We start from the raw sequence: 13,776 nt of genomic DNA on the forward strand, positions 1-13,776 counted from the left end.
AAAAATTAACTAAATAAAACAAGCAATATGCTTTTAGCTAACTAAATATCCTCGCATTTCCTTAAGCGTATGTACTGCAGATCTCTGCTGCATACGAATGCATAGTTAGTTCGACAGCGCCGCTGGTAGCATATTTGTATAACGGTGTATTTTAACAGATTTTATTTTTACTTCAGCAATTAAGTAGTTGATATATTGAAGTGTTTTGAAGTTTAACATAATATTTTGGCAAATATGAGTACAAGTACTTAAAGTGTTCGGCGATAGCGACGACATTGCGTATGAGTAACCAAATAACCAACTTTGAGGTCATACAGAAATGTCAACTTTTTAAAGTTTGTGTAAACATGTATTAAACTGATAAAACGCGAATTATTGGAATTTTTACGATAGTTGACAAAAAATCGCTGATATGAAGAAAATATTGAAAACTAGAATAACAACATTTTGACACCAACACTGTCATCAAGTGAATATCTCAATTGATTTGTTTTTATTAACGCTCCACCTATACCAAGAATCATCTATTTCATATGAGCTGCTATAAAAATTAAGGAATTTATTATTCAGTCATATAAAGATATTTTATTTTATCCACAATCATCTTATCACAACAAAGAAAACGAAGAAAATGTTATCTAAAGCATCTGCTTTCACTTAATTTTAATTTTGCTTAATAAGTTATAAATGCTCTCAGGACACCTTGCCTTTTTAATTATCTCTAATTCTTTACCGTATCTCCTCACTCATCTCTTTTCATCTTTTTCATTACCTCACTTTCTCATTTTCTCTCATCTTGGTATCATCTATCATTGCAAAACATTATTATTTCCTTTTTTCGTCTCTTTTCATCATATTTATCACTTCATAACATTTCATCATTTCCTTTTATTTTCTTTCGTCTCTTTTCATCATATTTATCTCTTCATATCATCTCTCCACATTTGCTATCTAATCTTTTATGGTCCGTTTTCTCTCTCTCTCTCTCTCTCCATATATTATCTATTTCTCTTCTTGTCTATGTTCTATCTCCCTCTACTTTTCATATGCGTCTATCGTTCGCGCTCTCTCTCTATTTCTGTTCTCATCTCTTTGAATATAAACTTATTTTCGGAAAGAGCTGCAAAATAATTGTATGTAACATCAAATTTTTATATAAAGGCGGAAAATTTTTGAGATATCTATCTGAATTTTTGCACATCTAATTTTTGCTCCAAAAAGCAATTGCCGAGATCTATTCTCTATACCCATGATACCTTTAATAATTTGATAACCCTAGTGTTGCAATCTGGTTATTAATAACTATCCTTATCACTTGACATTTCTGATTTTATCCCCATTCAGAGCGTTTTGACATGCGTGCACTATTTCTGTTGTTTACAGTAACTTAAAATATTCATCTTGGCCAAAAAAATTAAACTAAGTCGAGAAGATTTTCGAGTGATTATTCTTACAACTTTCAAATGAATTATCTCAGCAACAATCCATCGATGAACTTAATTAAATCTTAAGTAATGAAGCTCCATCAACGTCCAGGGTTTGTCGATTGTAAGGCGGGACCCGAGGTCATAGATCACTCCAAAACAAATCGCATGAATTTTGTACGGACATCTTATTATTTTGAAAATCTTTAAGACGATTTTTGGTAGAAAAGTAATATTTGTTCTTCTTCTCTAATCGTAAGTTAAGAAAAGGTAACCCGCTTAGTATATTATATTGCTACCATACAAATTAAACGATCAAAACCAAAACTTGCTTTGTATGGAAAACTTTTACACTGGGCGAGATATCTTCTGTAAGTTTGGCTTAGACTACTGTTAGAGCTTAAAGTAAAATCTTCCTTAAAACATTGTAGTTGTTATTCTCGTAGTGGCAGAAATTAATTCTAAAGATATTTGGAGGAATGGTGCCGACAGTCCTTGATCAGATGAGAAAGTTATATAAGACAGTAAATATTGTCAATAATATGATCACCAATCAAGCAAAATCATTAAAATTCCTTAATATTTTCATTGCGACATTCACTGACTAAATTCAATCTCTTATGCAAAAGTGAACTCACAAAAAGTCTAATATTTCTGCACTCTTAAACAACTCAAAGTTTATTGAGAGTATTAAATTTCGGTCATTAAAGGACACAGCAGCCACCTGCTATGCAAACAGACACTTTAAATTCCACAAATATTATTTGTTCATTTAATTTTAAATATACACAAATAAAGTTTATTGTGTCCTCAAATCTGCCTGACTCAATTCGGACCCTGCAAGAAGGTCGTTTGCTCCTTGCTCACTGCCATAAAAATCATTTATTAGCTCTTAAAAAAAGATTGTAAATTTGACAGACCTTTTCAAGTGAAAAAGCAGCATTTTTAAGTGCCACACAAACACACGTACCATGCACGCACTTTCGCTGGAATCTTAATCAAAAGGACCCCAAAAATCTGCTAATTTTGTTTCTACTTTGTTGATGTGGTTTTGCATTTTAAATAAGGTTAAGTAGCACACAAAGGGATATCAAGAAATACGCCAACTCAGCAAGGGAAATGTATCATTTAATGATACAAGAATTATGTGCAGAATATTAAATCTCTTAAGGGTAAATACAAAAGATTTACAATTTTATTAAATAAAGCGCTAAAAATCAATAAAAAGATATTTTTTGCATTTTACTCTCTTGGACTGACATATGTTATGTTCATGACAAAAAATCGAACTGTCTGAAAAAAAGCTGAACGCTGCAACACACATCGTTCACGTCATAATACAGAGCACTAAAATATTAAACCGCTTGCATCTCCGCAGCCGATTCAGCACTTAAAATCGAACCATGTGCATATCCTGCGATTTACTCCGAACACACCTGCCCTTAAGCCGTCCGCTACTTTCAACGACACAATCCTTTTCCTTCGCTTCGCTGCGGCGCCCGCCATGAGCGAGCAGCTTAACTGGCTTACGCTTCGAGTATTCTGTCTGTATGGCGGCTTTCACATCAACTGAAAATCAATCAAGATTATGTTCTCAGCTGGACAGTGGCGCTCGAACCCACCATACCGAAATGTACTGCTCATTGAGCCTTGTAGGTGTTCGAGTACGAGTATTATGGCAGCAAAGCTTTTAAGCCCGCACATATACTTAGGGACCGTTGCACATACACACACACATATACAGTAGGGATACAAATGTACACAGGAATACAGGCAGCACACTAGTGTTTCTCCCACGCCATCGTTGCAACACAGCCGGCCAACCGTTGCACTTATACTATTGTAGGGAAAACCACAGGAGGTCCATTGGTTGCCGATACACAGCAGAGCAGACATCGCGTAGCTCACTATTTGTGTTGATATATGCATGTATATTCCGGGTACGGTTTTAGCATGTGTAGCTTGTAGTTGAAAAAAAATCAATGCGCATGTTTGCATTTTTTGGAAGGGACTCCCTTTCGGCGCTAGCTCTTAATTGTTTTGCTCTGTGCACATGTGAATGGTTCATAGTTAAGGCGCATATTTAAGCCGGTTTTAAGTTTACTATGAGTTACGCTTTTGTAGTGCGAATGAATTGAAATCGGCTTATTAGGGGAACAGAAACATTCAAAATTAAAACCAAAATATAAGAGCGTAATATTGTACAAAAATATAAAAAAAAATGTTGCCCACAAGGATTTGATAAAAATGTTGCCTACCTTTGGGTGGGTTTAGCAGAGTCACATACCCAAAAACATGCTGCTTTCATTTTGGGATCAGATATACTTTAGCAGAGTTACATACCAAAATTTTTCACGAAATTCTCGATTTTGATCTCTGATGTAGTTTGTCAAAGTAGTTCGGGATTTGATAAAAATGTTGCCTACATTTGATGGTCAATTATAGTTTTGCGAAGTTCCTTATCCACATTATTCCTAGAAATTCTCGTTTTTGATCTCTGATGTAATTAATCAAATTAATTGAAGAATTGGTAAAAATATGGCCTACATTTGGGGATCAGTTACAGCTTAGCCGAGTCACATACCAACATTTTTTCATGAAATTCTCGTTTCTGATTTGTAATATATTTTTTTTTAAATAGTTGAACAATTGATAAAAAAATTGCCTGCATTTAGGCGCCACTTACATTTTAGCAAAGTCACATAACCCATTTACAGTGAAATCGGCATTTTTGATTTCTGTTGTACTTTATTAGAGTAGTTAAAGAATTGATAAAAAAATTGCCTGCATTTAGGTCCTACAGCTGCATGTATGTCTTCATTTACTTCCAACGTACTTTTTAGCCCCTATAATAAAGTAATTAAGAGTGTGATTAGAAAAAAAATTTGTCTATATTTAGGGGCATTTTTATTTAGTGAGGTTTCGCACTCAATAACATTGTAATCACGATTGTGTGATGAGCAGATTTAAGTTACATTGTAATTGTAATAAGTTCCGGTCTGTTTGCTGTGTATATACGCGAACTAGCGTCTTAATTTTATGGACCTGAAAGTTTTCATATGCCTTTAACTCCCTAAGAAACTGCTCATTTGTAGGAAATGCCAATATAGGACCACTCTATCATGCAGTTGGCAGAGAAACTCAACAGCAAGATACAAGTTATTAGCAAAAAATAATATTTGAAGAAATTTTTCAGATCAGACCGCTCTAGCATATAGCTGCCATACAAACTGATCGATGAAAATCAAATGCTTGTATGGAAAACTTTTTTTTTGATGAGTTATCGTCACGAAATTCGGCACTTATCATTTTCCTAGGCAACCGTCCAATATGCGAAGGACATGTTCGGTTCAGACTTCGATAGCATTGTGCTGCCATACAAACTGGCTAAACAAAATCAAAATAAAAATGTTTTATACCCTCTTATACTATGAAATGTAGTTATAGAGGGTATTTTTTTCTTGTTATTAGTATAGTACTAGAATGATTTTAATAAATACAATTAATTAAATGGAGTTCAGTCACAAGAATTTTGCATTGAATGAAAGCAAACGATATGAAACTAATTGAAGATATACTCGAATCAACCAAATACAGCCACTGAATTAGTTTGTCCAACAGTCAAAACAAGCCACACTATTATGCATCGCCAACACGGCCATTCTCCAAGCGCCCTGCTATTTTGTTGTTATGCTGCTTGTCTACACTTTTGGCTACTATTGCTGATGGCAGCTGAATTTTTCATTTACCGATGCTATAACTTCTGCCAGTTGCTGCCACACTACCGCAGCCGGACGGCGCATTCAAGTAAGTAAATGCAAGTAACAGCAAAAACAACAGTAACAACAACGAGGCAGGCTGTGCACATTGGCGGAGAGCAAAAATGAAGGAAATAAAAAGCAAAGCGTTTATCCACATAGTGTCTATGTAAGAGTGTGTATCTGTGTGTGCTGCACGTACGTTAGCAAAAATTCGAATCTTCCGAAGAGGAGAGCAAACGGCTGCAGAACCGAGGTAAGAACGTGAACGACGGCGACGCCGACGACGGCGATGCGCACAGGACATTGTGACGTTTGAGCAAATTTATTGCTCATTGATTTATGGCCGAAATTGTAAATTGTGTAAAGTGCGAAATTGCAATTGCAAATTGTGCGAAAATTCCAATTCGCTTTATTGTACGACAGACCTACAGATCTATACCTACCAGTCCACAGTGTACTATGTAGTACTTCGCTTGTTGTTATTACTGTTGTTGTTGTCGTTGTTATTGCCGTACAGTCCAGCGTCGCAGACGAATTTAACTGCCGCTAACAATGTTGTTATTGCAAAATTGTTATGTTGCTACAAGCGCTGGCGGGGGGTGCAGTGAGCACAATTGAGTGCGTGTCTTTGCTATACATGACAAGCATTTAGCCCAATGTGAAATTTGATCGCCGGCGTAAAATGTGTGCTTTTCAATTAATTTTACAGTTGTCCAAATGGTTAAGGGCAAAAAGAAAAATGCAGAAAATATATTTTTTTGCTTCTACTAGTTTTGTTTACCTTCAAGCTGACATGTTTTTAATGATTGCGAGAATTGGAGATGAGCTTTGACATTGCAGAAACAAAGGAGCTGGCACTTAGAGAATAAAATTAAACTGAAATCGTATATCGAAGAGAAAGAAGAAAAAACGTTAACTCGATATTATGACCTTTACAGTTGCATTTTCTTAGTATAAGGTGGTATAACAAAATTGTAATCTTGATTTTGATCGGTCTGTTTGCACGGCAGCTATATGTTGAGTTGGTACGATCTGAACAATTTCTTTGGAGATTGCACTATTGATTTTGAAAATAACCTGTGCTAAATTTCATGGCAATAACTTATCAAATGAAAGAGCTTTCCATACAAGGACTTCATTTCAATCGATCGGTTTATATAGCAGCCACACGCTATAGTCGTTTGATATGAACAAGAATTTCAGCGCAAATTGCAGAGTGTCTTGGGTTCATAATCTCTGCCGAATTTCGTGGAGATATCTCTTCCACTCGAAAAGTTTTTCAAACCAGAACTTGATTTGGATAGGTCAGTTTGTATGACAGCTGTATGCTATAGTCATCCGATTTGCAAAATTTACTCGTAGCTTATAGTTTTACCTGGGACCAATGCTTATACAAAATTTCGGGAGTTTGTACGGCAGTAATATGTTATAGTTGCCTTATATAGGCAGTTTCCACATTCGAGTTGCTTATTTCAAAGAAAAGAACGTTCAGCTTGATATCTCAAAAACTGAGGAACTAGTACGCGTATATACAGAAAGGCTGAAGACGCTAGATAAAACGAATCGGTTTGTGTGAGCAATTATACTTTTATACATATACACTATTGGGCCTCTGACGTTTCTGGATTCTGCAACCTATGCTGTTTATGGAAGAAAAAAATATCTCATTTAGCTACTCACTGACAAAATTTAATCGCTTTTGAAAATAGTTTTACTAAAGCTGAGTCTATAAAATATTCCATTACACAAACTGTAGCGATTCCCACTTTTAGCCTTTGTTAATAGTTTGTGCCATAACATAAACTCAATATGAGGAACAAAAATTTCATGGATCTCCTAATGTAAGAAGAACTAATCAGCAAAACGGGAAGTTCAAGACTTGAAATTTTTACTTTTTTTATATTTTGTAGGAATATATTGGGTATTTCACTTAATATTAGGTAGTCGAAAAAGTTTTTTCTTATTTTGTCAATATTAAGCTAAAATTATAGTATTCTCTTAGAAATCAAAGGAAAAATATAGTTTTGTGTAATAAAGGCCAAGCCTCAAACAAATTAAATATCTTAATTTGAAAAAATGTAAAAAAATTATGATTTAGATGTAAATTAAAGATATGAAGATGAATTGATCCAATTGATTGAGAGTGATAGTAAAACTCACCAAGCTGTAAGACCATAATTGAAGAGAATAAAAAAAAATAGTTTCAAGTGCCAAAAATAGGAAGAAAGAAATTGATTAGAAAGAAAGTAAATTTCATCAAGCCAGGAATATCTCACAACTTCGTTTGATTTTTGATAAAAAAAAATTCGAAAAAATAAAATTTTATGAAAGCTAATCATGAACTACCCACAGCAACTAAATTACCTGAAAATACAGTCCAACACTCACATTTCCTATTGGGTTACTCAACGCACAAACACACTCTCTACCGTTTCTGGTGTAACTTTTCGGCACACGATTGCTCATATATCACCGTAAGATTTCTACTAAACAATATTTTACAATTGACTTGCTCTCTCTCTCTCTCTCTTATTGATGTGAATGGGCCATAAGTTGGTCATGTCACAGTCGATAACGCACGAAAATAGCCAAAATTTACAAATTCATCCCGGGCTTAGTTACATGAACGCAGCCAACGATGCAAGTGCAAAGTATAAAACGCACACGCACACATAAACAAACATGCAAACTCACATTTAAACCGTTGGAATGCACACAAATGCCAGAGTGTCCTTTTATTTTGCGGCAACGAAACTCCACTTTGACCTCCACAGCTGCCACACATTGGCTAGCCGGTTCTTATATGGAGGAAATTCGTATGGCTGAGGTTACCTGTCACACCCCCTCTCACTCACTGCAGCCCCCTACTGGTCTATACAAAGCATTTTTGTGTCTTTGAAGGCTTCAAGTAAATACGCAGAGCTCTTAGCTCACATTAGCAATGTGCTAAGTGTGCGTGCAGCACTTGTGTTGTTGTTGGTGTTGTACAGCAGGCATATCAGCACTCGTGAGTAGGTATGTGGTAAAGTTACAAGCGAAATGTTAGCCAAATACCAATTGCAAATGCAATGACGGCAATCATGTTGATTTGGCAGATCATTAATTTTGTCCTGTCTGACCGGCCAAGCGAGCAGCGCAGCCGCCACCGAAGCAACTGGCCGACCAGCTGGCTACAGATATAAACACCAAAATACATTTGTGTATGTGTGTAATTTTGCTATTGAATGCTCATATGGACTTATATAATGGCTGCTTGGTGTTGCAAGAAATCACAGGACATTGATATGAGCTTCATATTTGTGTGTTTAATTGCCTTAAATATCTGCTTGTTTGCGACAATAAATCTAAAAGTCTGGCAATATCTTGAGAATATTATATTTATGTATACATATTTTAGATTTGATAACAGTAAATAGTCATGTGTTTGAAATGATTATGTGAAGTTTAAATGCATTTGTGTATAGCAAATAAGACCCTAAAAGGGGTGCTTTGAGACAGTTATTTATACTTGGTCATTAAATCGCAGGTTTTGGTGTTTTTATACGCTCCACAGAGGACTTCAGTTTTTCTCAACTAAAAGTCAGATTTCTGGTGCCGAAATATTCAGAATGTTAGAGAAGGCCTTCAGTATAACTGTTCGTCGCGTGCAAGTGTTTTTGATTGGTGCAAATTATTCATCAATATCAAATGATGAAAAACACGTAAATAAAACAAAGGAATTGGTGCCTTCGAATCGAAGGTTAACTGTCAAAGATCTTACTGTCATCGATGGAATATCGGAACGATCAGAGAAAATCATTTTGAAATATCATTTGGACCGAAAAGAAAGTGAAAGCACGATTGATAAATCATTAAATTTTTTTGAAAAACACCCACAAGTTGATATCTGAGAAACAGTGCTTTCCGACAACCAGGATGCCATGAAACGTATTATCATAGTGTTTTAGAGTTCATACTTAAGTTATGTTTAGGTACTGAAAATGGGACACTTAAGCAGTGCTTAAGTAACAGGTGATTTTTGTTTTGAATTTTCAGTTATTTGTTAAAAGAAGAATAATAAGAAATTATTTTTTTTTTAAACCAGTTAACAAGCCAAGAGTCATAAAATCTTTTAGATTTTAGATTAAAATATCGACACTCTCGGAATATATGTTCAATACTTACAGGAAAAAAACTCATCCGAAATCAAACAAAAGTTTAACTATGGCTGTACTGGAACTATAATAATGTTCATAAGGGCATTTATTATAGCATAAAAGAGAATAAAAAGCACTCTATTTTTGTCTTCATTTTGATTTTTTAACATTATTTGTGGAGAATCCTAACATAACACATAAAAGGAAGGAGGAAGGGCATGAGTGTGAACTTTACTTTCTCTTAAGCTTCTCGTCGAAATATATATTTCTATTAAACCTAAAAGAGAACAGTTACGGTATTTTACAATACATTTGTTAATTACTTTTTAACGGAGTCCGAAAAGAAGGAAGAAGCCAAAAAGGAGTAGTCTGAGGAAGACGACGATATGGGTTTCGATCTCTTCGACCAAACAGCTCAACACTAAAGTTGATATCCATACAATCTGACTGGAGTAACACCATCTTAGATAACGGTTTTCTCTCTCTTTATCTATAAAGGCTTTCAAATAACTAAGGAAGTTTTCGAACATCCAATCGTTGATATCTTTTCTAACAGGTACTTTAAGAAGTTAGCTGAAATTCATACCTGTAAATTATGTAAGCTTTGCTAGCCCTTTTATTAGCATTAAAAGAAATTATGATCTCATTTATAACCCTTGTAAACACCAACGAGCTCTCACGAAATCAATCAATATCACTGGAATTACACTTTAACCCCAAACTCTATTTTCAAAGCAAATTGTTTAAAGTCGCAAACCGCCAATTATTCATTTTCTGCATTTCTCCTACTCCACACAACTCTCACCACTTAACACCCGAAATTTCATTAACAACCTTTCATTGTTTCTTAATTTTCGACGGCACTTAAATCTTTGGAAGCTAACCGCAACTGGCAAAAAGTGAATTAAAGGCAAACCCACAAATGCTCCAGTGACAAAGTCAACTGCACTTTGTGCAATCTAATCCAGATTAAATACACGCTCACTTTGCCGGCGACACCGCCATTCACCGCCACCACCACACCACCATAGCCGTCGCAACCAATGCTGTGAGACAACATTTCCGCTCGACAAATAAAATTTCCTGCAACCAAGTGTTTGCCCACGAGAGGCGCCCTTCTCTTCTTTCATGCAATTTCATTTCAATTTTGTTGTTGTTGCTATCTTTTTCGGTGAATTTTTCACTTTTCGACCAACATTTTATTAAAAAAAAAGCGAATTAAGTGAGGCAAACAACAAAAAGCAGCAACGAAAAAATAAATAAATTTTATGTCGTCTGCATTTCCCACTGAATTAGTATTTTTACCGCTTGCATTTTCTGACATTTTCATGTCTCACCGCATTTTCGGTTTATAACCTCACTTTTTCTGCTTGCTTTTTTTTGTTTTTGTATCGTGGCACAAAGGCTGTGTACTGGAGATGCCTTCTGGGTTTGCACTTCCTGCTTAACCACATGCCTCAGCCGATGCAACACAAAAGCCTGTCTGACTGCCTGCTCGCCTGCCTACCGGCCTGCCATCCTGATTACCCTATCACCGTCGTTTCCGTGTGTCAGCTACGCTCGCACCTTTGCTACTCCACTTTTCACAAACACACACACACACATACATATATGAGTTGAGCTTTCTTCTGTATTTCATTTTAGTTTATTTGCTGGTACCCACTCGTACTCGCAATTATCACGTGATGTTGTGCGCGGCGTGTTAGTTATAATTTCCATGGTTGCACCAGCGTTGTTGTTATTGTTATTGTGTTTCGTTACGGTGTTCATGTCACTCATACTCCTTTCGTTTTTTCCTTCATTTCGAGGTTTTATTTGCTGTCTAGCTGTCTGGTTGCCATCTACCAAACCACATTAACGCTTCACAGTGCTTACCTGCAAGTAGAAACAAGAAGAAGAAGAAGTATAAGAAAAAATCACATTAAATGTGTTTCAAGTTAAAATTAAGTACTTAGGTAATGTAAAGTTGGAGGGGGTTGGTGGTGGGCGATTAAGCTGGGAAATGTAATTTTGCGGTGTCTTGTTGCAATGTTTTTGTTTATCTGTTGATTTACGAAAATTACACGAGTTTTGTGTGGCACTTTGGTAATAAGAAAAGTGTAATCATATGTAATCATGTAAGTAATGAAGGTATGTGGTAATTTTCTTCTGTACAGTAGCAGACGACCGCGATAAAAAGGATTAACTTAGGAGAAATTTTAAGCCTGAAAGTCACAAGAAAATTTTACCGCTAATAAATTGTTGTGTGGAGACTGGTGCAGACTTTTATGGTTGGAGAAGAGGTGGGAGCGAACTATTTGTAAGGCGCACATTGAGCAAGATTAAGGATAACATACAAAATAAAAAATATATAACAACTAATTATATTACATTTTGTTAAAATAAATATTACTACTTTTCATTAAAATAAAAGGAAAAAGGAGATAAAGTAAAATAAAATTAAATAAAATAAAATAATATAAAAAAATAAATGTGCTTTTTTAAAGTGCAAAAGGGTATACAAATATCTTTCTATTGATTTTGATCGGTCAGTTTGTGTGGCATAAAAGCTTTTATGCTCCGATCTGAACAAAATATCCGCAAATTATAGCGATGCTCTGAAAAAAGTCCACGCCAAATTTCGTAATGGTAATTTGTCAAATAAAGAAGATCCGATTTCCAAAGAACTGAGAAACTAGTTCGCGTTTGTATAGACGAAGAGGTGAATGGAAAGATGAGCATGGCTAAATCGAATCAGTTCGTCAGGCTGATCAGGCTATTATTTGAAAACTTTGTGGAAAACTTACTATATCCTATTTAGGTTATAATTATTAAATACCGTCAATAATAAATTAATTGAAAATGTTTAAAAATCATCATTTATGGATTTTGATTGAATCCGATTTATTAAATTTCTTGTGCAAGAAAGATCCATATTATTAAAGTTAATGAAGCAGTTTCAGCAGCAACATATACATGTAATAGGAGCGAATCAAATTCATAGCTTTGTGACTTACAAAGAACTAAAATGAAAATGTCTATCATTTCCTCATCTTAACTGTATATGCCTTTGGTTAGGTTAGGCCAGCCAGTACCTGTCACGTAATACAAATTCATCACACAGGATGTCAATGCTTTTTGCAAAATTAATAGCGACTGTATATCTAATATACTTATATACTATACTTCATACAGTTCCTTGAACTTCGAAGCTCCTAGATACCCAGGCCAAGTTCTAGATCAGGTCGTGTAGAAATAGAGGGGGTATTCCAGCGTCTCTGTCATACAAACTTCCATGCACTATCTACATGTGCCAGTAATACCCAACGACTCGCATGTGAAGCCAGTAAGTCCGCCCTACAGTGTTATGGAGACAGTGTTTATAGAAAGCTTTCGTTTTTTCATTCCACTCCCCTGAAAATGGTCTTGGCGATCCTGCATACCCCAATTTTTCAGCCCTTTCGAAAATTGCATTGTTTACCTTCTTGCTTATTTCCTGGACTGGTTTGATAGCTAAGCAGATTGCGTTTTTGGCATCATCAGCTATTTCGTTTCCTGGTATGCTTTAGGGAACTAGAACCCAATTTACGTATTTGCAGCAGTTTTCAAGCAGCTACCATCTCTACTGCGTCCCTTCTTCTAAGGACTCTCTCTGACACAATGCGGTGTGAGATTAAATCATTGCCGCTTGACTAGCGACGTATATAATAATTTTCTTCATTAGATTAATCATTTAGCTTTCTTAGCAGCTTTCCTGATGGCATATATTTCTGGAAGATACTACAGTTAGGAGTATCCAAAACACATTCTGTTTCAAATTTAAGGATACAGCATTAGTCAAAAATGCATTGGCCATTCAAAGACGATTATTAGTTATTTTAAAGTCAAGGATTCTGAATCACAATACCTTTTTTGCTTTTTTCATCATGACCATTAAAGTAAAAGAATCAAATTTCATTGGGCTTCTCATCTCCGGATTATTCATAATAGCCAAACAAACTGTGCCCAAAGAATAAGGTGACATTTGAATTTAAACTGCGCGCGTCGAAGGATTTGGAGAATTATTTTTTTTTTAGGTTGGTAGTACTCACTCACATTTATGTCAAATTTCATGACAAAATATTCATAATAAGGCTATGTCTAAAGAAATGTTTACAAGTGGTATAGAGAGTTCCAAGCTGGCCGTGAACGTGTCGAAGAGCTTCCAGGGCGACCATCAACCTCAACCGACGAAGCTCACGTTCAACAAATCAAAGATTTGGTGTTGAAAAACCGTCGATTAACAATAAGAGACCCTGCTGATGAAGTTGGTATATCGAAAGGCTCAGCCAATACCATTTTGAAGGATGTTTTACCGAAAACATTGAATTTTTTGGAAAAAAGGCGTCACGTTGAAGTGTGTGAAACGATGCTTTCCGACTACCAAGGTGTCATGAAACGCATTGTAACTGGCGACGAACTTGGATCTATGCTTAC

The 13,776-nt window shown here is 35.6% G+C and overlaps 1 long non-coding RNA gene across 1 annotated transcript in view; it reads right to left on the reverse strand.

Annotated features, from left to right (window-relative positions):
• Positions 1-9,794: 9,794 nt before the first annotated feature.
• Positions 9,795-13,776, reverse strand: part of LOC125775849 (uncharacterized) — a 71,801-nt gene continuing 67,819 nt past the window's right edge. Inside the window, exon 3 of the long non-coding RNA XR_007421419.1 lies at positions 9,795-11,196. This is a non-coding gene — a long non-coding RNA (uncharacterized LOC125775849). The remainder of the gene's footprint in view (positions 11,197-13,776) is intronic.

Source organism: Bactrocera dorsalis, chromosome 1 (assembly GCF_023373825.1).
Source record: "Bactrocera dorsalis isolate Fly_Bdor chromosome 1, ASM2337382v1, whole genome shotgun sequence".
NCBI lineage: Eukaryota > Metazoa > Arthropoda > Insecta > Diptera > Tephritidae > Bactrocera > Bactrocera dorsalis.